The sequence below is a fragment of the Pongo pygmaeus genome, chromosome 3, assembly GCF_028885625.2.
Source record: "Pongo pygmaeus isolate AG05252 chromosome 3, NHGRI_mPonPyg2-v2.0_pri, whole genome shotgun sequence".
Classification (NCBI taxonomy): Eukaryota; Metazoa; Chordata; class Mammalia; order Primates; family Hominidae; genus Pongo; species Pongo pygmaeus.
Genome location: NC_072376.2, coordinates 184,093,371 through 184,114,344, shown reverse-complemented (window position 1 = coordinate 184,114,344; position 20,974 = coordinate 184,093,371). Strand labels below are relative to the sequence as shown.

Below are 20,974 nucleotides of genomic sequence, written 5' to 3'. Positions count from 1 at the left end.
TCGTGGATTTGAAACTCATCCATCAGGACTGCAATGGTGGATACATAAACCTACACAGGTAATAAAATGGTGCCAAACTTAGTCCACATGCATACACATACACACATTATGGTCTTAATTTGTATTTTCCTTATGATTAATTATGTTGAACATCTTTTCACACACTTAACGTATAACTGATATATTCTGATCAGTGAAATATATGTTAGTGTTTTTTTGCTCATTTTTAAGTGGTTGTTTTATTAATACTCAGATTTGGAGGTGCTTTATATACACATTCCTTCATTAGATATATGATTTTCAAATGTTTTTCTCCAGGTCTGTAGCTTGTCTTTTTATTCAGTTAACAGTTTTTTGTTTGTTTGTTTGTTTGTTTGTTTTTGAGGTGTTTTTTTTTTTTTTTTTTTTTTTTTTTTTTTTTTTTTGCACAGAAAAAGTTACCGTTTTGGTAAAATTTTCTACTATGGATCACTATTTTACTATTAAGTCTAAGAATTCTTTATACAGACATAGAACTCAAAGATTTTCTCCTAAAGTTTTTTAAATATATTATAGTTTTACATTTAAGTCTGCAATCCATTTTGAGTTAATGTTTGTTTAATGTATAAGGTTTAGGCCAATGTTATTTATTTATGTATTGCCCATAGATGTTTAATTGTTTCAGCACTATTTGTTTAAAAGCCTATTATTTTCTCTATTGATGTCTTTTATACTTTTGCCGAAAATAATTTGGGCATATTTTTGTGAGTCCATTTCTGGACAACAAGCATATGAAAAAATGCTCAATGTCATTGATCATCGGAGAAATGAAAATTAATACCACAATGAGATACCTACCATCTTACTTCAGTTAGAATGGTTATTATTAAAAAGTGAATGTTTACATACTGTTGATGGGAATGTAAATTAGTACAACCTCTATGGAAAACGGTATGGAGGTTTCTCAAAGAAGTAAAAATAAACTACCATTCAATCTAGCAATTCCACCAGTTGGTATTTACTCAAGGAAAATAAATGATTACATCAAAAACTCAAAAAGATGCCTACACTCATATGTTTATCACAGCATGATTCACAATAGCAAAGACATGAAATTAACCTAAGTATTCATCAATGGAATGTATGGATCTATATGGAATGGAATGTGTGCATATATACAAAAATAAGATATATACATATACACATATATAAATGTGGCATATCATGTTCTCACTCATAAGTGGGAGTTGAACAATGAGAACACATGGACAAAGGGAGGGGAACATCACACGCTGGGGCCTGTCAGGGGACGGGGGGCTAAGGGAGGGATAACATTAGGAGAAATACCTAAAGTAGGTGACAGGTTAATGGGTACAGCAAACCACCAGGGCACGTGTATACCTATGTAACAAAACTTCACGTTCTGCACATGTAACCCAGAACTCAAAGTATAATTTTAAAAAGGTAAAAAAATGAAAAAAAATAAATGCGGTGTGTATATACCACATTTTCTTTATGAAATGGAATACTATTTAGCCATAAAAAAGAATGAAGTCATGTGTTTTACAGCAACATGAATTGAACTGGAGACTATACCTTAAGTAAAATAACTCAGAAACAGACAGTCAAATATTGCATGTTCAGACTTATAAGTGGGAGCTAAATTACATGTATATATGGATATAGAGTGGAGAATAATAGACACTAGAGACTCATAAGGGTGGAAGGGTAAAAGGGGAGTAAGAAGTGAGAAATTACTTAATAGTTACGATGTACACTATATAGGTGACTAATTTTTCTGAAGGCCAGCTTTTTATTTCATTGATTTCCTCTATTTTTATATTCACAATTTTATTTTTTCCTACTCTGATCTTTCTGCCTTCTTTGAGTTTTATTTGCTCTTCCTTTTCTAGGTCCTTGAGACAGAAACTTAGATTTAAGACCTTTCCTTGTTGTACTGTATTCATGTAGTGCCACCGTTTTCCTCTTAGCCCTACTTTACCCATATCGTATATATTGATATAGTATATTTTTATTTTTCTTTAGTTCTAGGAGTTTTTTTTTTGAGACTTTCTCTTGGATTCATAGCTTATTTAGAAGTATAATATTTACAGCCAGACATGGTGGCTCATGCCTGTAATCCCTGCACTTTGGGAGGCTGAGGCGGATGGATCACCTGAGATCAGGAGTTCAAGACGAGCCTGGCCAACATGATGAAACCCTGTCTTTACTAAAAATACAAAAAATTAGCCGGGCGTGGTGGTGTGGTGCATGCCTGTAATCCCAGCTACTCAAGAGGCTGAGGCAAGAGAATCACTTGAACCCGGGAGGTGGAGATTGCAGTGAGCCAAGATCGTGCCACTGCACTCCAGCCTGGGCATCAAGAGCAAAACTCCCGTCTCCAAAAAAAAAAAAAGAAGAAGAAGAAGTGTACTATTTACTTTACACACGTTTAAAGATTTTACAATTTGAATTTCTTTAATGAATTTTTGGTTGATGCCACTGGGCCTGAAGAACAAACTCTGAATGATTTCAATTAAAACAAATTTGTTGAGATTTGTATTATAACCCAGAATATAGTCTCTTCATGAATGTTCTGTAGGAACTTGAAAAAACGTGTCCGTTGCTTTTTGGGGTGAAGTGCTCTACATGTGCCAATTAAAACCTGTTGATTGATTGTGTTGCTCTGATCTTCTGTCACTTTGCCATTTTTCCATTTAGTGCATCTATCAGTTGCTGAGAGGTGGGTATTAAAGCCCTCAATTATAATTGTGGGTTTTTCTGTTTCTCCTTTCAGCACTGTAAAGTTTTGCTTCATGTATTTTCAGACTGTGTTGTTTAATGAATCCACGCTTAAGATTGTTATGTCTTTCTGATGGATTGATCCTTTCTTCATTATGAATTTCTCTGTTTGTTAATAGTAATTTTCTTGACTCTAATATCTACTTCACCAGACATTAATATAACTAATTCTTCTATTTATTGGTTAATCTTTTCATGGTGTATATTTTTCATGCTTTTACTTAACGTCTTTATGTTATTGAGTACAAAGTGAGTTTGTTGCAAACAGCATATGGCTGGGTCACTTTTTTTTTTTTTACTAATTCTGTCAGACTGTCGTTGATTGGTGTATTTACATTAAAGGTAATTATTGATATTGTAGTACTTAAGTCTAACATTGTATTATTTGTTTTCTATTTGTTTGTGTTTGTTTGTTTGTGGAACTATCTGTTTTTCCTTCTTGACATTGATGCCAAACCACTTTGTATTGTTAGAAGAACTTCTGCTAGTCTGAAGCAGTAATCAGCTTCTGTGGGCTGTGCTCCATTGTTTGGTTGGAAATTGTCAAATGCGAGGTATGGATCACTTTGTTCTGTTGAGTGGCAGAATGTAAGACACCCAGCTGCCGTGATGATCTTCTGGTCCTGGGGTTTCAAGCCAGTTAATTTCCTTCTTTCTACCTTCTCAAGTTCTTATTTGGCTGCCTCTTGCACTGTTTCCAGGACTTATCATTGTACTTAACATGAAGAGGAAGAGCAAGAACCATATCACACAAAAAGTTCTCCTCATTATTTTTAAATTTACTTTTGGGACAAGTGTTTCTTAAAAAATCTATTACAGGTTATATTATTTGTTAAACATTAAGGTTTATGGATATATAGATTAAACCAACTGTCTTTAAAGAATTCACAAATCTCTAAAGGAAGAATTTCTAATGTAAACCAATACTTATAATCAACGTAAAGAGACCCAGTGATAATATAGTCAATCCTCTCCTATTCAGAGGAAGAAATCACAAAGTCACCCTGACCAGGCCAAAGTATTTTTCACAGATGATTTGATACTTAGACCTATGTAAGCCTTTACAAGTTTAATATAATGTTAAAGTGAATAAATAGTCTAAGTTGAGAAAAAAAAATAGTGCCCAAATAGGTCAGTCCTTGGAAGAGCTTGACATATTTGAGGTATTGTGAGTTTAGGATGCCAAGTATAAAGAGCAAGTGAGACACTGCTAATTGAGGGTGAGCAGATGTTAGAGCCTGGGTTATGAAGAGCCAGTGGGATATTTTAAACAGGAAAGTAGCATTGATTCATTAGTAGTATAATGTTGTTGAGCAATTTATAATGATGAATGCGTATCCAGTCATATTAAGCTGGTTTCCATCCCTACATCCCCTTCATCATTTTGACCTGAGTATTTAAATATGTGCACTGCTAGCATTTTGGGAAAGGCAGTCTTTTGGGGTGGGAACAATCTTATTACTAAACAATGAATTGTATTCTTGGACACTGCATAAAGATACCAGTATTTTGTACCAGTTTCTGTGACAACAACTCAAAAGCCTTCTCACGTTATCAAATGCCCTCTAGAGAGATGATACTGCTCTGATTGAGAATAGTGATTTAGGATAAGTCATAGGCCTGGAATCAGAAAGAGTAGAAGTTCGAGGAAATCCCTACATAGCAGAAAGAATGAAAAAATAATAATGAGAATAATTATGAGGCCGTCATTGAGGGCTAAGGAAATGGAAGAGATGACCAGAGACAATTTAGAAAATCGGTAATGAGACGTAAGTGTTTCATACCTTCTATCTCAAATTCAAGTCCTAGAGATTGCTTAAAATGAATTTGGAGAGAAAGGGGCTTTTTTTGCCTTTAAGTTTTAAATTCTGAGAGGAAACTTCTTACATAGGCTTCTGTTAAATCCACACGTTCTATGAAAGTGGTAATGGGAGTCAGGACAATTATCTGCTATTTTATTCTCCCAAGTTGCCTTCATGCAGGAAGGGGCCTAAAAATTCCATCATGACCACGAGGAGAGATTTAAAAACTTAATTTATTTTCTGACTTAGGAGCTTATCAGAGGAGGAAAGTTACTTTCAAATCCAAACTATTTTATAAGGATTAAATGTATGAATAACTAAACATCTTGAAAACTGTGCCTTATAGTGTATATAATACATACTATTATTACTATTGAATATCTACTTTGTGTCTTACATTTTTGTATGTATCAAACTAAAAACCTTTTTTAGAATATTAAATATATGCTGACTTTGGTTTAAGCTAGTTTAAGGAGGGAACATCCCCTTCCTTTCAACTATATAAATAATGCACTGCTTACATATAGCTATCAAGCTAGATATTTGCCTCCATTTCAGTTAATATCCTAGAGACTTGGTCTTATAGTTAATTAATGGCTATAGTCACATAATCTATCTATCTATTAGATAAATTATCATCCTTATGATCCAATATGGCAGCATCCACATTCCAGACAACAGAACAAAGAAATGAAATAGAAGAGGGACAAGGAACTGGCCAAATGAATCTTAGGAAAGGTTCAAGAAAGAAGTCACAGAAGACTCTATTGACCAAGATGTAGTCACATGGACATAGTAATCTGAGACAGAAGCTTTAAAGTGTAGTTTTTATGCTGTGTTGGCATGTGTCAAGCTAAAAATATTACTCCTATAGAAAAAAAATTTTAAAAGATATCAAAAGACAGTAAGAAATCTCTACAACATATATCATAGTTTTCACTGAAACAAAAGCAAAATGTGAAGAGTAAACCTTTAACTTACTATACGTTATGCATTTCAAAATTGTAAAGCATGAACTTAAAATATTACTCCCAAAGTTGTATATAAAGTGCATATTTCTGAGGCAGCAGATCACCTCAGGTCAGGAGTTCGAGATCAGGCTTACCAACATGGTGAAACCCCATCTCTACTAAAAATACAAAAATTAGTTGAGCATGGTGGCATACGCCTGTAGTCACAACTACTCAGAAGGCTTAGGCGGGAGAATTGCTTGAACCCAGGAGGCAGAGTTTGCAGTAAGCCAAGATCATGCCACTGTCCTCCATCCTGGGAGACAGAGCCAGACTTCGTCTCAATAAATAAAGTGTATATTTCCCAGATTTTTGCATTTGATTTTTAATTTTGGTCAAGGGACCTTGGTACTCAGAAGACATTTCAAAATAAGTTCAAGATTCAAATTGTCTTTTAATTACCTTTTTCTGGTGACTTTATCGCTCAACAATTATGGTTGGTAGATAAAGTGCAAATTGGTCTTCATTGGAGTAATTTTCTATATTAGCTACAAAAGTCAATCTTTACATATAATTTCATTTAACCAAAAGTGAGAACTTTACACGTGTGACCTGATTTGAATAAAATTATGAAATAAAGTAAATTAAATTGCTTTTAAATTTAACACATGGGAATTAGTCAATGTCTGCTCTTAACAAAATCATGGACCGAAGATCTTTAATATTAGAAATGTACGTATTAGTCAGGGTTCCCTAGAGGGACAGAACTGATAGGAGATATATATATATATATATATATGAGTTTATTAAGTATTAACTTATATGATCACAAGATCCCATAATAGTCTGTCCTCAAGCTTGAGGAGCAAGGAGAGCCAGTTCAAGTTTCAAAACTGGAGAATTTCGACTCCGATGTTTGAGGGCAAGAAGCATCCAGCATCCAGCATGAGAGAAAGAAGTAGGTTGGGAGGCTAGGCCAGTCTCGCCTTTTCACATTTTTCTGCCTGCTTTTATATTTGCTGGCAGCTGATTAGATTGTGCCCACAGATTAAGGGTGGGCACAGCCCACTGACTCAAATGTTAATCTCCTTTGGCAGCACCCTCACAGGCACACCCAGTATCAATACTTTGCATCTTTGAATCCAATCAAGTTGACACTCAATATTAACCATCAAAATGTATTTTAGTGCACATGTAGAATCTTTGAACCAAATCACTTTGTCAATTATTGCATGCAAGAAGGACACTTCAACTTAATAACCTTTCAGTACTGAAGGGAAATAATGTCTTTATGGCAAAAATTTTGTCTTTCTAAAAATAATAATACTCATGAAACAATTTCTAAAATAAATTGTTAATCATTAAATCATTAAAAGAGCAATGTTTTGGGTTAAATATTGGAGCTGGGGAACTAGTCCTTGTTAACATTCCCCATGAATAAAGCAAAGATTTTATGTAAGATACAAAAATATTGATAATATTAAAATGCTATTGATGAGCTGACATCTATGGTAGATGTAGTACCCTTAGATAATTATTGGCTGTTGTTCCAGGAAGATTTCCTCTGAAAATCCGAGTCCGTGAAGACAATTGACTGAAAAACAGCAGTTTGCTAAAATTACAGCTGTTAAATTAAATATATATTATGTACAATGGAGATATTATGGCAGGTAATATAACGCACAAATTGGTCACTCAGAACATAAATGGGATTAACTGCCCAGTAAAGAAGTTTCTCAACCATTTGAAAGACCAAAATCATCTAGATGCAGATAGATTACAGCTGCAAAAAGTATATTTAGGAAAGATGAACATTTTGAGTGACTATATAATTTTATATGAAAAAGGCTTACTGTGATGCATGAAAAATAATAAAAAGCTGTCATGCCCAGGATAATTGATTTTTACTTTGTTAATGAGTAGTATCCAACAGAGAGGGGTTTAGAATGTTGAATATTTGGCGGTTCAGCACAGATTTCAGCAGTAATAATACATTCCCTTTGATGCGTCTGCACATAAAAGAGTAAAAGGAAGGACTCAATCTGGAGAAAGCTCTCTAGCCACGTTATTATTAATGGTCAGGGGAATTAGAGTCTCCTGCACTTTCTTTTCCCTCTCTTAAAATTCACTCTGGTGAAGGGGAAAGTGCATGTATTATACAACCAGATTAAAGTTTTAATCTTACCCATGTATCGGCTGTATGGAAACTAGCAAGCACGTAATTTAGGATCTATCGAGAAGTAGAACTACTATGAGTAATGTGGAATTAGAAATTTATTAGTGAGATTTGATCCTACATAATTATAAATGCCAATGCCGATGTCTATGAAAAGTTGTTACCTCTGTGTCTTTAGCAGCTCTGCAGTCAGTGTAGGTCAGCAGGGCTAGCAGTTAGAAAGAAAAACTGAATTTGAAGTGGGAAGAGCAAAGACAACCGGGACTCATGGGGAGAAACCAAGACTCACAAAGACAAAGTGAATCCTGCCTCTATCTTTCACTGTCTCCAACCTCTGTGACCTACGGAATAAACTGTTGACCTTCATCCTGAACCTGCACAAATGCCTGTCCTAGGACTTAGCATGAAGAAAGACACTTGAATGCAGAGCTGTGCCGTGAGCTTGCCCTATGCTTACAAAGTGAGCTAGCAGAGCAGGGAAAACTTGTTTTCAGCTGCGGCAGCACCTGAATCCTATGCTGAATTTCAGAGAGTGGGGGCTGCTGCTTCAGTCCCATCTTCTAAATCTCAAATTCATCTCTTCCGGTAGCCAAGCCTAAACTAGAACCACACAAGGAAGGAATACTGGAAAATGTAGTTTCACCTGGCAAAGTTCAAACAGTACAAAACTACCACAGCAAGTTACTTAAATTCCCTGATCTGCTGTTATATCTTTTCTAAAATGGATGAAAAAATATCTCCTAGAGTTTGTGTGAGTTTGAAAATATGCAAATTGAAAAGTATGCTAGCTCCACTCACCAGCAAAGACAGCTGTGTGTATCCCTTCCTCTTTCGACAATTATCTCACCTGTAAAGAGCAGGAGCTGTAACTACAAGGATCATGAGAACCATGAGATCCTCAAGTCCTTCTCCTTCCTGTTTCATGGATATATCAATTTGGGACTCTGTCTTGAAGAAACAGCCACATGGAGGCATCAGAAATAGGTTTTTAATCTTCCAGATTGTGCATTCAAACAACACTATACAATATAGATAGAGGCAAAATTATAGATTTTTTAGTTGGAAAAACTTGAAAAGAGATTATTTCTTAAAGTGTCATACCCACCCACGCAACCACCTACACACACATGTGCACACACATATAACTGATAAATAATAATTATTGACACTTGCAGGGTTTTTCTGAGTATAGAAATCTAGAAATCTCTGAGTACCTCACACAATGCCATGTATATATTATGTTCTTAACAACCATTTTCTCTTTCCACTTCTCCTTTTAATTCATAAGTTTTGGTAGCCTCTACCATTTATTGCATTGCTCTCTCTCTCTTTTTTTTTTTTTTTTTTTTTTTGTTGTTGTTGTTATTGTTGTTGAGTTGGAGTTTCGCTCTCGTTGCCCAGGCTGGAGTGCAGTGATGCGATCTCTGCTCACTGCAACCTCTGACTCCCAGGTTCAAGCGATTATCCTGCCTCAGCCTCCCGAGTAGCTGGGACTACAGGCACATACCACCACGCCTGGTTAATTTTTGTATTTTTACTAGAGATGGGGGTTTCTCCATGTTGGCCAGGCTGGTCTCAAACTCCTGCCCTCAGGTGATCCACCTGCCTTGGCCTCCCAAAATGCTGGGATTAAAGGCGTGAGCCACCGCGCCTGGCCGCATCACTCTTTTAAAATGGATATTGACTGAGTTGAGTTAAAAATAGCCCATGATCAAATAAACTTTTAGAGGTAAAAGTAAAGTAAATACTACCTATTTTTTTAATGGTAAAGATAGCACAAAGAAAATAGAACAAACACCTGCCAAAGGTGCCAATAAGTTTAGACAGCAGAAAAGGAGCATTTGTAGGTCAAATAATTCACTCTTGTGATTGTCAAGAAAGAGTCTCAGGCTTTGAGATAATTCGTTTATCTCATATCAAGGTTCCATTTGTACAGTTATAATTAGAATTTGAATTCCTCATTCTTTTTTTCAAAATGGGGACCAAGCAAATGATTTTACAATAAGCTATCAGGTATTAGAGGTAAGCATTGAGAGCAAGACAATAGATAAGACCTCATGAAATGTTACAAAATCATTTTTAACAGAAAACTAATTATTTTAGCTAGTATTTATAAAGATTTAAAGAAGAGCAGATAGTATATCTCTTAAATTAAGTACAAGAAGTGAAATTTTATGCTAATAGGCCATTAAGTGGAGCTAGCCTAGAATACTTACATGTAAAGAAATGAATCTAGGAGCAGATAAAACTTGTAGAATTTTTTTTAAAAGACGAAGTTTACAGCCCAAGAAAGATAAATGAAGAGTTATAGAGTAGATTTAGTATAATCAAATAATGATTGAAAATTATTATTAAAAATCATACATTCAGACATGATAAAGCTGAATCACAGCAAAATTAATTGTATACTATTTTTTTAAGTTACCTTATCTCAATGCCTCCTCCAAAATCATCTGGCATGCTTTTCCATAACAGAAACCCATTTTCTCAATTGTATCATCACCTTTTTTAAGCTACAACCTAGGATTATTGACACAACCTTGTGGTTTTAAATCACAATTTTAAAGCTTTGCTTACTGTTATTTACAGTTTATGCTTTATTTGACTTGTTGAACAGTTTGTCTTTTGAGTTACAAGTTTATTTATTTACCTTTTTGTCATAATGGTTTCCTATGGTTAAATATACAGTGTTATGGCCAGTTAAGAGGTTAGTATTCAAAAAGTACCCTAGGCCGGGCATGGTGGCTCACACCTGTAATCCCAGCACTTTGGGAGGCTGAGGCGGGTGGATCATGAGGTCAGGAGTTCAAGACCAGCCTGGCCAAGATGCTGAAACCCCATCTCTACTAAAAATATAAAAATTAGCCGGGCGTGGTGGCAGGTACCTGTAGTCCCAGCTATTTGGGAGGCTGAGGCAGGAGAATTGCTTGAACCCAGGAGGCAGAGGTTGCAGTGAGCCAAAATCATGCCACTGCACTCCAGCCTGGGTGACAGAGCAAGACTCCCTCTCAAATAAGATAATAATAATAATAATAAAGTAATCTACCATTTTCAAACTATGAGACCTGGGGTGCGTCATTTAACCTTTATCACCCACAAAATTGGGATGATAATACTTACTTATGAGATCATTTCAAAGGTTCAACAACATAAAGTACAAAAGAACATATAGCACAATTCCTGGTGTATATCAAGTTGTGATGATGATTATTATCATTTTCAGAGTTCATGAAATTCCAACATTTTAGATACTATCATTTTGACTTGTAAAATCAACCCTGTTTAAAATATATATACATCTTTGAAAAAGATGTTCTGTTTACCTATAACTTGTTTCTTCAGCAGACTGGCAGAGGACAGTGCTTCACATCCTCTTCAAAGCTTTCTTTCTTATTGCACTTAGTCTAGAAATAAGTCTGCCTTTAACATGTCTTGCCACTCATGGGAATTCAAAACTGTTATCCAAATGACTAATGGCTGTTATTCTATCCCCCCTTATACTCATCTTTATGGTCCAGTACTGCTTGGCGATAACCAACACCTATATAAACTACCAGGCAAGAAAACTCGCAATCACTTTCTTCACCTCATCATACCCCAAGTTGATTGCACTAATATTCCTTCCTAATATATCTTGAAAAGAATCTTGAAAAGATTCTTAATACATCTTTTATACCTAATATATCTCATAAGAATCTTGAAAATAAATAAAGAATAATGTTTGGCACATTAGTGAAATCTGGAAGGAGGGAAATTATTGAAGCTTTATTTAAATCAGTATATTCAAGATATATCAGGTAAGATGTCAGCAGCACTGTAGTTCTTCAATATTCCCAAAGCCACCCACAAAATCTGACAAAGCAACTAAACCAAGAAATGTACCGAAAACATTTGAAACCAAACTAAGTGACAAAGTGTTACTGTGAAACCTAAAGTGTGACAAACTACCAATAGCAACAACACTATATGCTCTCAGAAAGTGTGTAGGAAGGGTAAAAAAAAAAAAAAATAGGAAGACAAAGGAAAAAAACCCCGAAAACCTGAGAACACCCAAACTACCAAAATTACTAACAAAAATGGTCAATAGGACAATCCGAGATGAACAGCTGAAATTAAGAGAAGCTTTTTAAGGCATAAACTTGCAGGTAAGAGCAAATGTACTTCTATAGTGTTTGATTGTATTGGAAGGTTGCACACCTTGTGAATTCTTGGAATTAACTACCTGTAATCTTTATTAGGATAAAGCTAGATTTTGGCTAGTGGAATCCCCAGGTAATAGGACAGAAACTCTAGGTGGAAAGAAAGGAGAATTTCCAACAAAAATTGGAGAAGAGAATACTCAAAAGATGTGAAAAAGCTCAAAGCCACTCATGTGTTAGAAAAAAATAATGTGGCTCATAGTAGATATTAGCTCAGAACTGTGGAGCTATGACTAGTAACCTGGCAGATCCTTTTCTCCAAGAATCATGGGAAAATTCATCCCAATTTAACATAAGCAATAGAAAATATTGCAATTAAATCACATAAAAAACTACCTCTTAAGTGTAGAGTAAAGGTAATAACATTCCTACAGAGATTATTTCTGGAGGAACCCCAGAAAGACTTATCCACACATAGTTTAAAAACTCTTATCTAATATTTCAAAAAGAAAAAGAAATAAAAAACTAAAAGTAGAGAATACTGGAGGCTATGAAAGAATAGCAAGAATCCAACTTAGATAAATTCAGAAATGAGATATTTGAAGAAAAGGAAATCGTGAAGAGACTAGACAGAACTCATAAAAGAATTAGAAATAAAATTTCAAAACCAACATTTCAGAAATAAAGACTAATTAAAAGAAAGCCAAAAATGAATGAATGAATGGACTTAATACCTTCATTTAATAGAAAACAGAAAAGATGAAAATTAAAAATAAAGATGAGATTAAAAATAATTTTACAGAAAGTGATAAGTATGAAACCTAACCAAGAAAGTACAGCATAGGGCACAGAAGGTCAAATGCAGTGAATAATAGAAATAATATAGAATCTGAAGTAAACTGGTCTGACATAAGAGTAGGCTTAATTTGATTCTGTGTACTTATATGAATTGTTCTCCAAGATATGTTACTAACATAAAAGACCTAGGTGTAAAAACAAATCTGTGTGTGTATATATTATAAATTGTACATATACTATTATGTATACATGCAAATATGTATACTATATATATATACACATATATATGTATGCTTGAGTTACATGTAAAATGTAATGAAGCAGATTAGTAAAATGTTACAGATAGAATAGGAAAAGACTGGAAAAAACAAATATAGAAAATAGACATTTCTTAGTATATTTCATTTTGCAAATTTGACTTCAGAAATATGAAAATGTTTCAACTATTTAAAAAATGATAAAAATGGAAGAAAGCAAACCCTAATCAGAAAGCAACATGGAATGAATCTAACTAAAATCTGAGTTGATTCCAAAATGATGCAGAAAAGATAATTATACATGTGTTTAAAACAAAACAACTTAATAATACACTAAGTATAAAAATAACTGCACTGGACTCAATAATTCTAAGCCACAATATATTATTATTTTGAAATAGTAGGTATATATGCAGAAACAAAATGATCTATCTATCTATATATATATCTATATATATAATGTATGTATGGGGGTAATATTTTCATGGTTTATACGTTCCAGTTTGCATTAAAAGAAACAAGATTTACATGAAGAAACTGATGATTCCATGGCTGGGATAGAAAACATAAGAGGTAAATTTGGAACTTTTTATTCCACCATAGAGCTAAGAAACTACCTATATAAGAGTGCTCAGATTATATCAAAAACAATCTAGAGCTCACTTGAAGAACTTCCTATTGGCCAAACATAATAGAATAATGGTTTCAATGGATTACAGCACATCAAATTTATTGAAGTCTGAGTACAAAAGGAAACATCACTACCAACAAAAATGTATTTATAATTTTAAAAACAACACTTTTTGTTTTACTTTTAAGTAATGTTAAGGAAAAGAAATCATTATTTTAAAACATGGAAAATGATAATAATTGAAGAATGAGTAAGTATTTGAAGCTATTAGAAAACAACTTGTTTACACACTTCTTATGAAATAATAGATTTGGGTCTGTAGTTAGTGGGTGATAACATTCCAAAAGGAAAGAGAGGAAGAAAAATAGGGAGTGATGAAACATATGGAATATAGAAAAAACAATTATAACAGGGAAGTCTGCAGCAACATACATCAATATTGAAAAAGAAGAAAGACCTCAAATAAACAACCTAACATTTCATCTTAAGGAACTAGAAAGCCAAGAACAAACTATGCTCAAAGTTAGTAGAGGAAGAAAATAATGAAGATGAGAGCAGAAATAAATGAAATAGAGAACAGAAAAGCAATAGAAAAGATCAATAAAACTGAGTTAATTTTTAAAAGATAAATAAAAATAACAAATTTTAGCCAGAATAACTATAAAGAGAGAACACCCATATTAATAAAACCAGAAATAAAACAGAAAACATTACAACTGATACGACAAAAATGCAGAAGATCATAAGAGATGATTATAAATAATTATAGGCCAACAAATTGGATGACTTAGAAGAAATAGATACATTATCTGATGCATACAACCTACAAAGACAGAATTAAAAAGATATAGAAAATCTAAAGGAACCAATGACAAGTAAGGAAACTCAATCAGTAATAAGACAATATTGATAGAATTTAGCAGTGAAGGCATCAGGTTCTGGGCTTTTTGTTGTTGGTAAATTTTACATTTTTATATACAGAAAGGAATATAATTCAGGCACTTAAATAAGGCTGAGCTCTCATTTATGATAACATAGATGAACATGGAGGACATTCTGTTAAGTGAAAGACAAATACACTCATAGATGGAATCTAAAAACGTTATCTCATAGAAGAGTGGAATGGTGGTCACCAGGGGCTGGGGTGGTTTGGTTGACAGGGAGACGTTCTTCAAAGGATACGAAATTTGTCTTTGTCTAACAATAAGAGGAATACGTTCAAGAGTTCTATTGTACCACATAGTAACTATAGGTAATACTGTACCGTATTATTGGAAAATGCTTAGAGAGTGGATGTAGAGTGTTCTCTCAAAAAATGTGATAATTATGTGATTTGATGCATACGTTAATTAGCTAGAGTTAGTCATCGTGCAATGTATATATACACTTCAAAACATTATATTGTGCATAATAAATACGTACAATTCTCTCTGTAAATGTAAAAAATAAATTTAAAAACACTATATTTAAATTACTAAAATGGTGGGTCATTTTCAGGACATCTGAATTCCTTCTAGATTTTCGTGTCACTTTTATCTTTTATTATTATTATATTTTAAAAAGCGACATAAAGATCTAAACCTATTAAATTTAAACTAAATTTTATAAACAAGTTTTATTCTCTTTCCTATTGTATAAGCAAAATAATTTCTGATGACAGGCTGAGAGCGAAATTTACACAGGATATTTTTATCTTACGTATTTTCTTCCTTTCCTCATACTGATATTCTGCTGATTCTTAGTCCTAAATCTTTGATTCTTGGAATAGCATGTGTCATAAATCTCTGTTTCAAACCATATCAATCATGTTTCAACATTCAGATGAAAGAGACAGAGAAATTTTCAGTTCATGTTTTTTACCATTTTATAATTGCAGAAAATATTTTTATATTCTCAAATATTATTTTTCTGAATGTATTGATCAAAACTATACATCATTGACCTGCTTGAAAACTGTATCAGATTTTCTGTTACTCACCAGAAAATTTAATTAAGATAAATACAGGACAATATAGAGTTTAGACATTTTAGAGCTTCATTATCAGTGCTGTTGATCTCAATTTATTTGTATTTTAATATTTGATTACATAAAATAATGGTTTAAGGTATAAACAAACATCATTTAATATAGTTATAGAAAATATCATGAAAAACTGTTCACTTTTTATATTATGTACCATCTTTTGCACTTCAGAAGAGTTTTGGTGTTAAGGCTGAACTGGGGCGAGTAAAAATGAGATGGGGGTGTTTATATTCTAATTATTTCTTCTTTATAAGATTTTGTATCTGTGGGAATGATGTATTTCTTCAATGTTTGTAAGAACTCACCTGTCAAATCATCAGAGTTGATTTATTTGTAGGATGACTTATAATAAGTGATTCAACATATTTCATTATTAGAGGTTATTTTAGGATGTCTTCTCACGTCAATTTTTGTCAATTTTAGGATGTCTTCTTATGTCAATTTTTGTAAATTAAGTATTTCCTAGGAATCTGTTCATGTAAAATTTTACATTTATATTAAATTCTTAATGAATTTTATTAACTGTGGTGATTATACAGTTAATAAAATAGTTTAAGAAATTTAAATATTATACCTTCCTTTTAAATTCCTTAAACTATTTTTTCATTTTTCAATCTAACCAGAATTTTTTTTAATTTAATAAATCTTCAATTTAGTTTTTTTCTCTCTTCTTTATATTGTTTCCTATTTTATATAATTCTACTCTGATTCTTATTATTATTTTATTCTACTTTGGATTTATTCTAAGGTTTTTTTATCATTTTCTAATTCATGAGTAGAGAAATGTAACATTGAATATCTGGCTTTTTGTTCTTAAAAATGTATAGACATATATTTTTCTTAAAATATCGTTTTGCTGCAGTCTACAAATTTGATGTAAAGTTCTCTCATTCTTCTTAAATCTTAAAATTTTGAAATTATATCATAGTTTTTTAAAGTGAGATATTTAAACTAGTATTCAATGTGTAATTTTATAATTAATTTAACTTTTAAATTTACTTACTTTCTGATTAAAATGTGCTCAAATATTAAAATATATTGAGAGATTTTAGGGCTGAATATCTTTGTAAATGGTCTTTGAAAACAATTTTAAAATTTTTATTAGTAGTGTTAATATATGTCAATTAAGGTAAACCAGTTAATTACACTGAACAAATTTTTTCTGCCTTTAAAAGTTTTTGTGCTGCTTATGACAAATCAATCAATACAAGAGGCATTTTGAAATGCACTGTGATGGTGGATTTGGCAATCTCGCCCTGTAGTTCTATCGATTTTTAGGTCACCATTTTATCCAGTTTTAGACATCACATATCATAATATAGATCATTTTATGTACTTTTTTGAGTAAATGAACACTGTTAGTTATTATGTTAGTTACCAATTATTAACTGATTGATAATTGCTATTAATAATAATTACATATCACACTTATGTATACCTAAAAAGGATAACATAAACCAAATAAATTAAGTATAACTAATTCTTAAATACTTTGAACCTCATTTTTCGCATCATCAATGTTTATTTTTCCATTTCATATTCACCTTCTGTGAAGTATTGCACAATATTTTGGAATATTGTAATAAAGTATTTATTAGAATAGTACAACATTAATATCTGAAGGAACATTTCAAACCACTGGCACTCCTGTTGTCACAGGAGGTTTTCAGACAATTGGTTCTTAGAGGGCTTCTGAACTGGAACCTTAAGGGGTTTCGAGGTGCCCATCCGTGCCAAAAGGATAAAAGATTGGTAGGGTTTTGGCTGTCTCCCCACCCAAATCTCTTCTTGAATACCCACATCTTATAGGAGGGACCTGGTGGGAGGTAATTGAATCATCGGAATGCATCTTTCCTGTGCTGTTCTCGTGATAGTGAATAAGTCTCACGAGATCTGATGGTTTTAAAAAGAGAGGTCCCCTGCACACGCTCTTTTCTCTTGTCTGTAGCCATGTAGCCATGTGAGATGTGCTTTTCACCTTCTGCCATGATTGTGAGGCCTCCCCGCCACATGAAACTGTGAGTCCATTAAAACTTTTTCTTTTGTAAATTGCCCAGTCTTGGGTATGTCTTTAACAGCAATGTGAAAACGGATTAATACCATAAATTGGTACCAGGAGAGTGGGGTGCTGCTGAAAAGATACCCAAAAATGTGGACGCAACTTTGTAACTGGATAACAGGCAGAGGTTAGAACAGTTCAGAGGGCTCTGAAGAAGACAGAAAAATGTGGGAAACTTTGGAAATCCCTAGAGACTTGTTGAATGGCTTTGACCAAAATGCTGATAATAATATGGACAAAGAAATCCAGGCTGAGGTGGTCTCAGATGGAGATGAGGAACTTGTTGGAAACTGGAGCAAAGGTGACTCCTGTTATGTTTTGGCAGAGAGACTGGTGGCATTTTGCCCCTTCCGTAGAGATTTGTGGAACTTTGAACTGGAGAGAGATGATTCAGAGTATCTGGTGGAAGAAATTTCTAGGCAGCAAAGCACTCAGGATGTGACTTGGGTGCTATTAAAGGCGTTCAGTTTTATAAGGGAAGCAGAGCATAAAATTTTGGAAAATTTGCAGCCTGACAATGTGATAGAAAAGAAAATCCAATTTTCTGAGGAGAAATTCAAGCTGGCTGCAGAAATTTGCATAAGCAACAAGGAGGTGAAGAAATGTTAATTACCAAGACAATGGGAAAAATGTCTCCAGGGCATGTCAGAGGTCTTCACAGCAGCCCCTTCCATCACAAGCCCGGAGGCCTAGGAGGAGAAAGTGGTTTTGTGGGCCCGGCCCAGCGTCCTTGTGCTGTATGCAGCCTAGGGACTTGGTGCCCTGCATCCCAGCTGCTCCAGCCATGGCTGAAAGGAGCCAATGTAGAGCTCAGGCCATGGCTTCAGAGAGTGTAAGCCCCAAGCCTTGGCTGTTTCCACATGGTGTTGAACCTGTGAATCCACAGAAGTCCAGAATTAGGGTTTGCGAACCTCCACCTGGATTTCAGAGGATGTATGAAAACTCCTGGATGCCCAGGTAGAAGTTTGCTTCTAGGGTGGGGCCCTCATGGAGAACCTTCGCCAGGGCAGTGCAGAAGGAAATGTGGGGTTGGCCTGTGTGCCTGGAAAAGCCTCACACACTCAACACCAGCCCATGAAAGCAGCTGGGAGGGAGGCTGAACCTTGCAAAGCCACAGGAGCAGAGCTGCTCAAGACCATGAGAATGCACGTTTTGCATCAGTGTGACCTGGATGTGAGACATGGAGTCAAAGGAGATCTTTTTGGAGTTTTAAGATTTGACTGCCCTGCTGGATTTCAGACTTGCATGGGGTCTGTAGTCCCTTTGTTTTGGCCAATTTCTCCCATTTGGAATGGCTGTATTTACCCAATGCCTGTACCCCCATTGTATCTAGGAAGTAATTAACTTTGCTTTTGATTTTTACAAACTCATAGGTGGAAGAGACTTCCTTTTCTTAGATGAGACTTTGGACTGTGGACTTTTGAGTTAATGCTAAAGTGGGTTAAGACTTTGGGGGACTATTGGGAAGTTATGATTGGTTTTGAAATGTTAGGACATGAGATTTGGAAGGGCCAGGGGCAGAATGATGTGGTTTGGTTGTGTCCCTGCCCAAATCTCATCTTGAATTCCCACATGTTGTGGCAGCGACCCAGTGGAAGGTAACTGTGTCATGGGGCTAAGTCTTTTCTGTGCTGTTCTCATGATAGTGAATACATCTCATGAAATCTGCTGGTTTTAAAAAGGAAAGATTCCCTGCACAAGCTCATTTTTCTTCTCTGCCTCCATGTGAGATGTGCCTTTCACTTTCCACCATAAATGTGAGGCCTCCTTAGCCAAATGGAATTGTAAGTCCCTTTAACCTCATCTTGTGTAAATTGCCCAATCTCAGGTTTGTTTTATCAGCAGTGTGAAAACATACTAATACAAGGATTAAGTTTACACACAGTCTAACAGTGACATCTTTGTCATGATTGCTGCCTGGTCACCAGCAATAATGAAATGCCATAGATATTGAAATTCATCCTTATTGTAGAGGTGTTAAAGTGTATAATAATACGTATCTTTTAAGTTATTGAAATAAGCTGTTTAAGGCTAGTCTATTAGATATGTTCAAGTATACAAATTTATATTCCTGGTGGTTTTAAAATTTTATCGTAAGAATTGATCCCTTTGTCTCTATCTTGAGCTTTCTTTTGGCCAATATTGACTTGTTATATGTTTTCCCTCCATTATTGTGAAAATTTCTGTCTATATCTTAGGACAGAGGTTGTGAATTATGGCCTACAGGCCAACTTTGGCCCATCTCCTGTGTTGTTAAATGAAATATTATTGAGACATAGCCATCTCATTCATGTGTATATGGTCTATGTTTGCTTTCATGCTCCAGCAACCAAGTTGAATAGTTGCTACTGAAACCACATGGCCCATAAAGCCAAAAATATTTATTATTAGACCATTTACAGAAAAACTTTGCCATCCTCTGTCTTTGGCCTATCTTTATATTTTAGATGTAAATAGCATTTGTAAAAATATAATTTATTTATTTAAAGATCCATAGACAAATTTTTTTATGTTATTGAATACCTCAAACTGCAGTTAGTTACAGTGTACTTCTTATACATCTATTAATTCATATGTATGTTTTTAATGTATAAACAATTGGTGCATTTCGATTTCTATAGTAGGAAAATACCTTTTCTGTAGGGAATATATCATAAGAGTGTTCTTTATATTTTAAGAGCTCTTTTAATTTTTTTATTTTTAAGTTATTACCTTATTTGATACTTGAAGTACTGCTTAGAAACACCTAAAGTTGTTAAAAATTGAGGCTCAGAGAGGTTAAGTGGTTTTTCTTAAGCTACACAATATTTAAGACCCAAGATAAGCCCAAGAGCCTCTTCTAGGTTTGTCAAGGGGAATGCTAAGCTTCTTTCCTTTCATGCGACAAAACATATAATTTTAAATGAAGTTCTAGAAGCTCTCACTTTGTTTTTGCCTATTTCTGTTTATTAGGATATATTTGCCCTGATTTTTACCATTATACTTTGAAACTCCTATTTGTCTCAATTAAAATATTTCTTTTCCTTCCTGACTTGCGTATTTGATGAGTTTTTCTTTTTGTCAGTTTTTTTCTTACTAAGTATTTTCTCCTTTGCTATTTAGAACATTATTTCTATACTTTCCATGTTTGCTATTAAATTTTTTAATTGCAAACTTAACTTATTAAATACAAAGCAATATTTTAATCCCTCTACTGTTATATACAAGGACAATAGAACACTTAATTCTGATAATTCTGTTCCTCTTTAATAACCTAATAATCTCCAATGTTTTAAGGCTAATTTCTATTTAATACCTTAATTTAGAAATTATCTGCATAACATTTAATACAGATGCTGTTTGTTCAGATTTATCTACA

General features: G+C 34.0%; 1 pseudogene; it reads right to left on the bottom strand.

Annotated features, from left to right (window-relative positions):
• Nucleotides 1-20,415: 20,415 nt before the first annotated feature.
• Nucleotides 20,416-20,503, bottom strand: LOC129035980 (U6atac minor spliceosomal RNA; annotated as a pseudogene).
• Between the last annotated feature and the right edge of the window lie 471 nt (nt 20,504-20,974).